At 41.9% G+C, this 10,575-nt stretch overlaps 1 long non-coding RNA gene across 1 annotated transcript in view; it reads left to right on the top strand.

Moving 5' to 3' along the window:
* The first annotated feature begins 9,986 nt into the window (after window positions 1-9,986).
* The window catches only part of LOC142813913 (uncharacterized), a 64,077-nt gene continuing 63,488 nt past the window's right edge, over window positions 9,987-10,575 (top strand). Inside the window, exon 1 of the long non-coding RNA XR_012894732.1 lies at window positions 9,987-10,157. This is a non-coding gene — a long non-coding RNA (uncharacterized LOC142813913). The remainder of the gene's footprint in view (window positions 10,158-10,575) is intronic.

Raw genomic sequence — 10,575 nt, 5'->3', positions numbered from 1 at the left:
GGAATATACAAGTAAAATTTCAGTGTTGCACTTTAAGGCATGTGGCTTCACAGGACATATAAACACCAGCCATTCGAAATGCATTGGTCCCCTTAGTAAAATATTTATTGCTCTGGGAAACCACAAACTTTGCAGCGCGATATTGTAATTTTGCCAAAATCGCCCAGTGGGTCTCTGCTACAACCAGGAGTAGTTTTGGTAACTAACATTTTTCATGAGATATGATTTCTTTCCTATGTTACCCATTCAGTTACGACAGGTTGTCGCTATCATCGACGAGAGGGCGCTACATGCGCATGCTGCCCACACGTGGTAATGGTCGCAATTGGCAGTGTTCTAATTTTTAGACAGCACGTAGACAGTCTACGCTGACTGCTTAGAAAACAGCACCGAGCCCATGCTGTCCGAGAATCGGAACACTTCTGGACGGCTTTACGCGACAATGTGCCACCTCGCGTCGAGAAGAAAAATCTAAAATAAAGAAACGTAACAGTTGTATCTTCTGGCTCATTTTGTTTCTAAAGCAAACACAAATAAGCGTTACTCACATTGAGCGTCTGGGAAAGCGTCTGCTTGTGCGCAGATGACCATTCCGGCGAGATTTGATCTATTTGAGCAATTCGCTGATTCGCCATCTTGTTTATACAGCAAAGTAGCCTGCATCGTATTTGTCTACGATTCGGTCTTCTCGGAGCTGTCTACTTTGCCGGCTACGTGAGAATTGGAATGGGATTTAAGATGGCCGCCGTCCATTTAGCTGTCTATTTAGCCGTCTACGGTGAGTAGTGGAACACACCCATTGAATCTCTTCTTTCCTCTTTCCTCACTCGTGCGTGGCGAGTCTTGTGTACCTTTCTCTTTCTACTTTATTTTTATCCCCATACTCCATCTGCTACAAGGAGCTTAGATATGTCGCCAAATAGGCAGACAGAAATTAGCTCCTTTTTTCTTTCCTTCAAGAGTCACTTACTACTACTACTACTACTACTACTACTACTACTACTACTACTACTACTACTACTACTACTACTACTGCTACTAATACTACTGCTGCTACTACTGCTGCTACTACTACTACTACTGCAACTGCTACTACTACTACTACTACTACTACTACTACTACTGCTACTACTACTACTGCTACTGCTACTGCTACTGCTACTACTACTACTACTACTACTACTACTGCTACTGCTACTGCTACTGCTACTGCTGCTACTGCTACTGCTACTGCTACTGCTACTACTACTACTGCTACTACTGCTACTGCTACTGCTACTGCTACTACTACTACTACTACTACTACTACTTCTACTGCTACTGCTACTGCTACTGCTATTACTGCTACTGCTACTGCTACTGCTACTACTACTACTACTACTACTACTACTAATGCTACTGCTACTGCCACTACTCCACAGAAGTTGAAGGAGAAAGAAAGGTTGGGGAAATATTCGCGTGTAAAGTGTTGCCGACGCCACATTGGTTGCACCAAATCATGTCTCTGCGTTGCCTCCTCCTTCATAAAACAGCTGGCAAACACCATCTTGCGAATGCCTTACCAACCTAGACAAAAAGAGCACTTTCATCTCGTAAGAGCAGGGATCCCCTGTAAATATTTTTTTCCAGAATTTCCCTTCAAAGTATTAAAAAAATGTTCGAAAAATTTTCGAAGAATATTCGTTACGATTTTAAGCCAAACTTGACTACTCCAATTCGCTTCACCAAAAATTTAGCTATTCGAACATCTCTACTTTTTAGTAGAGCTGCGAGAATAGCAAACGCCTGTCTCGCCTGAATAGGCTCTTTTCCTAACTTAGCTGCGCCTGCTGAATCTTCATAATTCAAGAGTAGCGTCGTTGCAATTCCACATAAAGTACACAATAGGACAACTTCTAGGACACAGTAGAACAACGGTAGGACACACGAGGACAACTTCGTTTATTCTCAACGCATTACTAAAAATAAAATTTCTTTGGTTTTATTTTGATAAATGTATCCAGATCAGCTCTTCCAATGGTCCAAAGAAAGTGTTTTTTTAGCGATACAGAGAGAAGCTCAATAAATTGAAGGGATGAAATATCTTTTCACAAAACAGTCCGAAGTAAATCTGTGGCAAATAGATTGTAAACTTCAAGTTCAGGAGCGTTTTGTTTTTCAACCAAGGACGAAACTGGGACAATAATCATGCTTTTAGCTCATAAATACTCATTGAAGGCGAATATAATGAAGGACAGAATTCTGGACGAGATATGTCGACCCACTTCGACGGAAATGCTGGAGACGTATGTGCAGGAGGGAAAAATGGGATCGAGCTGTGGGGGAAAACCGGAAACCGGAAGGGGAGCGGTGCACCGCAAGTAAATTGGGCTATTTCTAGGAACCACCGGAAACCTATTTTTATAGCTGGTACTGCACGCGGACTGTCGACATGCTGGAAAAATCAGTGCTTTGAGGAAACAAGGTGGAATGTAGAGAACACGCATGCCTGAGCGTACCGAGGTGTTGGTGCCAAAGCAGGAACCGGAAACCTTAGAAAATGAACAATGAGAAATGTACTATAGAAAACAGTTTTTTTTTCAGTGGTTGCATATAGCACATGCTTTTTGTATGTATTGTCTCTCGTTTTCGCACAGAACATTTGTCAGTACGACACGCTGTTTGCATGTTAGATTAATTTATTGAAGCAGTGGGTTTGTTTTTTTGACCTCGATGTTTCTGTCATGATAGGACGAGGCTCAGAAAGGGTTTTACAAGCAAACAATTGTCGCAATGTATCTTTCATGGAAGTTGTATTAGTCTGAATTATACCTGCTACTGCTTTACGGCCGGGTGGTATGAGGTACACCGCAAATGCAACAAATAAAACATTTTAAATTTATTTAGTGCTCGCTTTCTGAAGGTCTGTTTCTCGGCATTCAAACAGTAAAATTTTATTCGACAAAAAACAAAATAAAACATTGTGGCTGTAATGCGAAGCAACTTGACAGCTGCAGCTTGGCTGAGAGCTGGTAAGAGAATTTAGGTATGTCTTGCATTGCACATGCAAGCAAACTGCGCAAGCCTTAAAAATCCTTCGGGAAAGCTTCCGTTTTACAGGCTCTTTGTTTTAAACCCAATACCTGACCAAAAAGACCAGTGAAGATCTTTTATATAGAAGTAATTTTTCCATAAAACGTGTTCTGGGCATGACCGGCTACTTTAACACGGGGCCATTTTCGTATTTGTTGCACTAAAAAAAATCTTTTATATGCCAATTTGCTCGTCCTCATCGGTGATTATCGAAGGGCATTCTGTTTCGTTTCTTTCATTCATTGAATGTGTAGTTAGCTGTTTTCGCTGCTACACTTGCAGTTTCGCAAACTTTTTCATGCCTCGCACAGTTTTCCATAAACTTTTTTGATGCTTTAGAGTCGAAATATTCGCACAATAAGCGTAGCTATCAGGGTGAAAGTAATTATGCCCTAGCGCTGCAGCATAATTTTCAACCAGTGGAGCGTTCATCTTTGTAAGAAAAAGTACTCTTCTTAGATCGGTTGCCCACCAAATAGCGGCTTGCGTTTTCTTCGTAACGTCATTGAGTTTATCTTCTTTCCTTTGTTTGTGTTGCTGTTTACTTTATTGCGTGTCCCGGTTTTGATTTCTGTCTTACCTATACATTATCGCATTCTATACCAGTGCCATTTAGATAATTGCCTCTGATAAAAACGAGGCAACCAAATTGGTCTCATTAAGCAGGTTTTTTGCCGCTCGACGTACGTCGGAGGTTGCTGGCGCAACGCAAACAAAGTCATTCATTTTGCACATGCGCACTGCAATTTTTATTGCAGTTCAGCCAATTCGGGATTTTTTTTTACATCAAACAATCTGCTTTACCGCCAATGAATCTCCGGCAGGAAGCACTTTCTTTTTACAGACTCGAGAGTGAATGGGACCTCGCATGGTTTCGGTGGTTTGCGTCGGATAATGGCTTCTTTGTCGGAAATGTTTGTCATTAGGAATAAATTACGTCGTTCTCGTAGGACCTGTATCTTTTTTTTAGCTGGTGAAAGTTTAAACGTAATATTCTTGCTAATCAAAAGAAACTTTCCGAATAATATAGGATGTGTATTTAATGTTTATGTGAAGTAAAGAAAAATTGCACATCTCTTTCAACTTTAAAACTTGTGTAAAAGTAAGGCATTTTGCACTTGCTCATAACTTTTTCATGCTCTGTAGAAAATACTTCATGAAGTGATATTTTAATAAATACGGTTGGTAAAACCCAACTTAGATAGTTTCAGCGTTAGCGGTAGTTCGTTTACGTTTTTGCTAACTTCGTATCGCGTTAATTACTAGATGTGGTGACAGATCACGTAATAACATTAAACTTATCTGGAAACGTGGCAGATCACGGCAATAATTACTGATCGTTCGGTATGCTTCTGTCTAATTGATGCTGCCACATACTGAGAAATATAATTGTAATTTTGCGATAGTGAACTATACACATACGTTATTAGACCAGGGACAGGACTGATTACTTCTTAAAGCTGAATCAAAAAAAATGTTTTTCGGCGGCTTTCTCTATCTTTTCCCGGAAATAAAAAGAAACACGAGGGGCAGAAGCCCCTACAACACTGCATATTAGTACGTGTTATACGTAATGCATTAGCGTGTGTTCACAGGTAATGCAGCGCAGCTAAAATATTTGAGTCAGCATAAAAAATAAGGAACTGTTGGACCTCATAACGTAACAAACAACTGGAACAAAAAACAATTACTTTGGCTAATAACGAAAAGAAATATCACTTTTTGAGAACGCACTTCACTAATGGCAGTGCATTACCGTTGAGCTTGCTACCTTGCCCAAGTATCGCTAACGTCAGCCTGGTGATTTAATACTTCCTCGAAAACAGCGTATTGCGCATTTGCTTAAGTGCAGCCTCTAAGTACACGGTACATCTGGTCATTTCATTTTTTCTCTCCCAGCAAAACAGATTAATGAAGCGTAAGGTGCTAAACAGCTTCCACCCAGTTTTTGTGACAACTCAAGTCTTTAATTGAACAACTCACGACCGACGCAGGCCAGTTTGATTAACAACGCAAACTTCCTCTTCAAAAGGGTCCGGAAATTAAAGGTGTCCAGGTCGGAGTGGTAAAACTAAGCGAGACTGTTTAAACATCCGCCAGGAACCGCCCGGCAGGAGTCATTACTAACGCACTTGGCGTCAAGTTTTCAGACGACAAATCAATTTAGCATGAACAGATAGAGCAGACGCAATCTTATGGGCCTGTGTTTATATTTGCGACTGTAAAAGCAACGATGACTTCTTCCAATTTTAAGCAACGGCACGAATGTTTGTTTCCCTATTTGAAGACGAACATGACAATCAATGCTTCTTCATAATTAAAATATTCTATCGCTGCATTCAACGAGGACAGCACAAAGAAAACATGACAGAATGGGCGCCGACGTACTTGGAGTTAGCGCCCGTCATGTCTTGTTTTTCTCTGTACCATCCTTTCAAATGTAGCACTACAATATTTTAGTTAGGAATGTATCACCAACTTCCCCGCTTGATTGATTGATTAATATGTGGGGTTTAACGTCCCAAAACCAACATATGATTATGAGAGACGCCGTAGTGGAGGGCTCTGGAAATTTCGACCACCTGGGTTCTTTAACGCGCACCCGAATTTGAGCACACAGGCCTACAACATTTCTGCCTCCATCGGAAATGCAGCCGCCGCAGCCAGGATTTGATCCCGCGACCTGCGGGTCAGCAGCCGAGTACCTTAGCCGCTAGACCACCACGGCGGGACACCAACTTCCCCGCAACTTGTTTTGTAAATGCTTGTCCCTCTCGTGAAACAAATGTTTCTGGTTCAATATAAATCTTAGTTTAGTCTTCATAGTCCAGCGCAGATAACCTCGAGAAAGACCACTCCCGATGTCCATACTCGCGCTCCGTTTTTTCTCCTGTAAGTCTCTCAATGCTATAGTGGGCTCAGTATTCTAAAACAGTTTCAATAATTGCTGGGGTTCTATGTCCCCAAACCACACTATTACTGAGAGACGCCCTAGCGGAGGTCTCAGGAAATTTCACACCTCTCAGGTTCTTTAACGTGCGCCTGCTACTGAGTACACCAGCCTCCAGCACCATGGCTCCTTATAATCGTGGCCACCGCTGCCGCGATTCGATCCCATGACCTTCCGGTCAGCATTCGAGAACCATATCTACGAAACTACCGTGGAGGGTGGCTCAATGCGCTGATTTTAGGCATGGAATGCGTCTTATGACAAAGTGACTGTCCCAAACTGTGATGCAAAATGCGGGGAATAAGCAGAAGAAAAAAAAAGACGCGCAAACGGCGGCAAACGTATACCGTGTTAAGAACAAGACTTGACACAACGTCTAGGAAATGACAACACAGTCATCGCTGTGGGATTAATGAAACGTTTCTGCAGGTATACTAAAAAAAAATAAAAATCCTCTCGGAGAGTCAGGTATGCATTCTATGTAAATGGTTTTCTCAGCGGAACGACGCCGTCGGGAGTGGGATCGATCCAAGGAGGACGCGACACGCTGGCCAGAACTATGAAATCTGTGCTTGTGCTGAATGAATCCCCTGAACCCATTTCGGCAAACGGCATCCTGTCCCCGCGGTTATCGTTTAGTGCGTGTATTCTCAACTTCTTTAGTGTTGTTCATCTCTGCCTCCAAAGATTCTCCATTCGCAGAAACTCATCTGGCCATAAAGGGTCTCGCTGAATACCCTGTTTCCGCGTAATGTATCCGACTTAATAGTCTGTATTCTTTAGACGCTTCAGCTTATGAATAATTCACGCGTCGCACTTCTTTGGTGTGCAAAGGCATTTAATTTTGTGTTTTGAACAGTGAGGCGAATGTTAGCTTTGTCACGCCTCGCGAAATGAGCTGTTCAATGGTGTAAGTTTCACCTCACAGGAGGTGTGGTGCTGCTTGTCCCCGCTCACACTCGTAGTGTGGAGACGTCAAGGCAAAGCTTTGGGAGAAAACAAAACACACCTCAGTGTGCGCTGAATGTGAAATGCTTTCCTTGTTAGCTACAGCACAGGAAAGTAATAAGGAGCGGCACGATACCAAATATTTAGGCAGATTCTGATAGTTAAATATCTTTATGCACGTGAACCCAATAAATGCTTTATTTGGGAATATACTTGTATGCATTTGGAGCTGACATACTATGTTTATTTTTAAACTGAAAAAAAAACCACTGTAAGCATTTTCTGAGAAAGCGACTGTATGAGAGGAACGACGCTCCTGATACAAGTGTTTCAAGGAAGTGTCTGACAATGCTCAGAAATAAGAAAAAAAAATGCTTTCACGCTGGCTTCAAAACTGCACTCCCTCTGGCCGCAGGCTTAAGCCGAGTAGAGCTATTAGATATGAGAGAAATTAAAGAAAGTAAGGTAAACAACTTTTTAACTAGCGGAGACAGGTAGTAGGGCGAAGTGAAAAAAGTTGCAGGAGCTATTCCAAAGAAAGTTTCTCAGCGAATCAACAGAATACTAGGCGAGGAAAGAAGACGAAGAAGCGTTTGTTCGTCTTCTTTCCTCCTATATTCAGCCCGAACTTGGATTGGTCCTATTCGCTCCGACTACCTGATTTCATACCCGTTTTTGTGGGTGAGTTTCTCGCAGTGGTACTCGCCTGACGAAAGTGGAACGCGGGAACTTGTTTGGCTGTTATAATTACAGATTCTCAGTCTCTTTGCGATGCATTTACGGTCGGTGCTGAATCGTACGTAATAAAGGCGTTTGGTGCATTAATGCCCCCCTCCCACCCTCATTTAGGAAAAGTTACGTTAGTTTAGGTGCCGGGCTACAAAGGGTTGCCCTTAAACAAAATGACCGATTCTTCAGTGAAGTCAGCAATAAGTGGGCCAGTTTTACCATGTTTTCCACCATCCGCTTATGTGGCGGCTGCGCGATTTCAAAGGCGTACCATTATAGAAAGCTCCCCAGGTACATGACTAAAAAAATCGACTGAATGTCGGCAATTATTAAATTCCTGCCGTCGATCCTTTTGTGACACACATAAACTAGCAGTCACAATTACGAGGCTGCGCTGTAGGGTGCCCAAACTAAATTTCTACCAACGCAGGTCTGGTCAGGCTCATTCTCCTATGTGCGCTTTCTGTTGCGAGCCAGAAACTATGGATCATTACTTTTTAACATGTAGACGATTTACTGCAGCTCGTAGATCTAAGGTATAAAATCCTTTACGTGCTAATGGAATGAATTTATCCATTTCCGTGATTCTGTCCTTCAGAGCCTCTATTTCTGCGTTTGCCAGTGCGAAAGTTTGCGCGGCAGTGCGGAATCGTCTGAATGAATCGAAAAGGCTAACAAACTAAAATTATTGTTCTGTGTCAACATACGCATAACTTCTCTCTTTTTATTTCTTTTTTAAGCTAGGTTCTGATATAGGTTATTATCTATTACTAATACAAAATATTTATAGTAAGTACAGATCAGTGATCATCAAAATTTCATTCTAAAATTTATAACGTGTTCAATTTGTAAGTTCCTTTACTCTAAAATAGAATAACACTTTGTGAAAGCACTCAATTATTGGCCGATCCCCCACAGTGGGTATGCGCCACAATTGAAGGGCAACAAAAACAAAAATTTCCTTGTCTGTTTCTGTGTGCTAAGAAAGAAAGAAAGAAAGAAAGAAAGAAAGAAAGAGAGAGAGAGAGAGGGGGAGAGAGAGAGATGAATTGAAAACGCTGCGAAGTTAATCTGGTAAAAGTTACTGGTTTGCTACCATGCGAAGGGCGGGGGGGGGGGGGGTAGTGGTTGCACAGATGACATAGATAGACAAATAAATAAAAGTGAGAGAAAATTCACATACACGCATAGACACACACGCATGACGTTCAGAACAAAGTCTTTTTGAGAGGCTACTTGAACGCAAGAAGCGCAGTAGCGCTTGCACATACTTCTTTCGAGAAGTTAGGTCCGGTCCACAAGATTCATTCTTCTGAAAGAGTTCGGTCGTCTAGCTTATCAAACGTATTGCAAATCGCCTGTCTCTGTAAACAGTACTGTGGGCACTCGCGAAGAATGTGTTAAATCGTTTCAAAACTGCCGCAGTGGTCACATGTTGTGGTGTCAGCCATCCGTATGTGAAATGCGTACGCGTGCGTAAATGCGACACCCAACCGTAACCTACACAAAACATCGGCGAAGTCCTGCGAGAATTCAAAGACTGAGGGTTGAATCTAAGGAATAGAGCCGTGCGTGGTGGAAGTGTGGCCGGTTCCACTGTGACGTGGTGCACTGGCGAGCTAGCACGCGTAGCTTCCATGCAGCGTCAGTCCTCGAGAGCGGTGTTATATCTAATAGTTTTCTGTATGGTCTTAACGGGCAGCTTGATTGGCCCGTTCACTGCCGATAATTTCACAAAGACTTGGGAGTTATTGAAAAGTTACTTCACGTGCAAAGAAGATTTGTTATAATGACAAAATAAAGCCGCCTTTGTATTGAAGTTCTTGCTTGTTAGCTGAAGACTTCAGGAAATATTTCTCGTCAGGTGTTTTTTGTGCTATTCGTATATACAAAAGAGGGCCCATATCACAATGTGCTTGACAGTTCGGGCGCATTCACAAGGAGAAACAAAAAACTAGGTCGTAGTAGCATAAAAAAAGTGAAAGAAAGAAAGAAAGGATAAAGAAAGAAAGAAAGAAAGAGAAAGAAAAAAGAGAATGAAAGAAGAAAAAGCAACAAAGACGAGAACGAAAGAAATGAAGAAAAAAAGAAGAAAGAAGAAAAGTCCACATAAGGTCTTTTGTTCAGTGGCGGGCGCCTCCCGCAGGAACGGGCTGTGTAGATGCGATATGCAGCAGCTGCGTCAAGAAAATGCCACCGCCGCGCTGCTGCGCTAGCGGGTGTTTTTATTGACACTGAACGCTGATGCCGAGAAGCGCGGCGAATCCTTCCAGGCATCATACCGTTCTTCGCTGCGTGTACAGCTTTGTTGCCCCTGGACACGCCTTGCCAAACCTCAAAAGCGTTGTGGTGTCGGGATCGCCTTGCTCTCAGCCCACACCAACTTTTATTTCTCCGTTGGTCTTCCTGCGAAGCGTCGTGTTCACGTATTTTTCAAAGGGAGACCGCATTGACTTAAGTAAGTTAGCTTTGGTTTTCACTTTTCTTTGTTGTGGCTTGAGGCTTGTTTCGTTTTTTTTTCGTGGGTCTTATATGACGTAATATTTGATGTAGATCTATATATCTGTAGATAAAAAAACAGATTTTCATAGTCTGTTGATGAAAAAGAAACAATAATAGCGACCATGCGAAAAGGGATAATACAATTTAAATATTTTTTAAAATATCAAAACTATCTTAAAATTAGTATCATATCTGTATCTGAAACGTGCACCTTGCAAGCTTTATTACCCAATTAGTTTAGTATCTTTATTGATGGTCTAAACAAATTCGTACTTTGTCTCACTTCAGGCTCTTTTCTAAGAAAATGAAAATATTTTCGAGACCGCTTTCTAGGAAAGCGTTTTGCTAGATTTAATTCTATTATTTCAGCTGCC

Source organism: Rhipicephalus microplus, chromosome 4 (assembly GCF_043290135.1).
Source record: "Rhipicephalus microplus isolate Deutch F79 chromosome 4, USDA_Rmic, whole genome shotgun sequence".
Classification (NCBI taxonomy): Eukaryota; Metazoa; Arthropoda; class Arachnida; order Ixodida; family Ixodidae; genus Rhipicephalus; species Rhipicephalus microplus.
The sequence above is the reverse complement of the archived record's forward strand: the minus strand, read 5'-3'. Positions and strand labels throughout refer to the sequence as shown.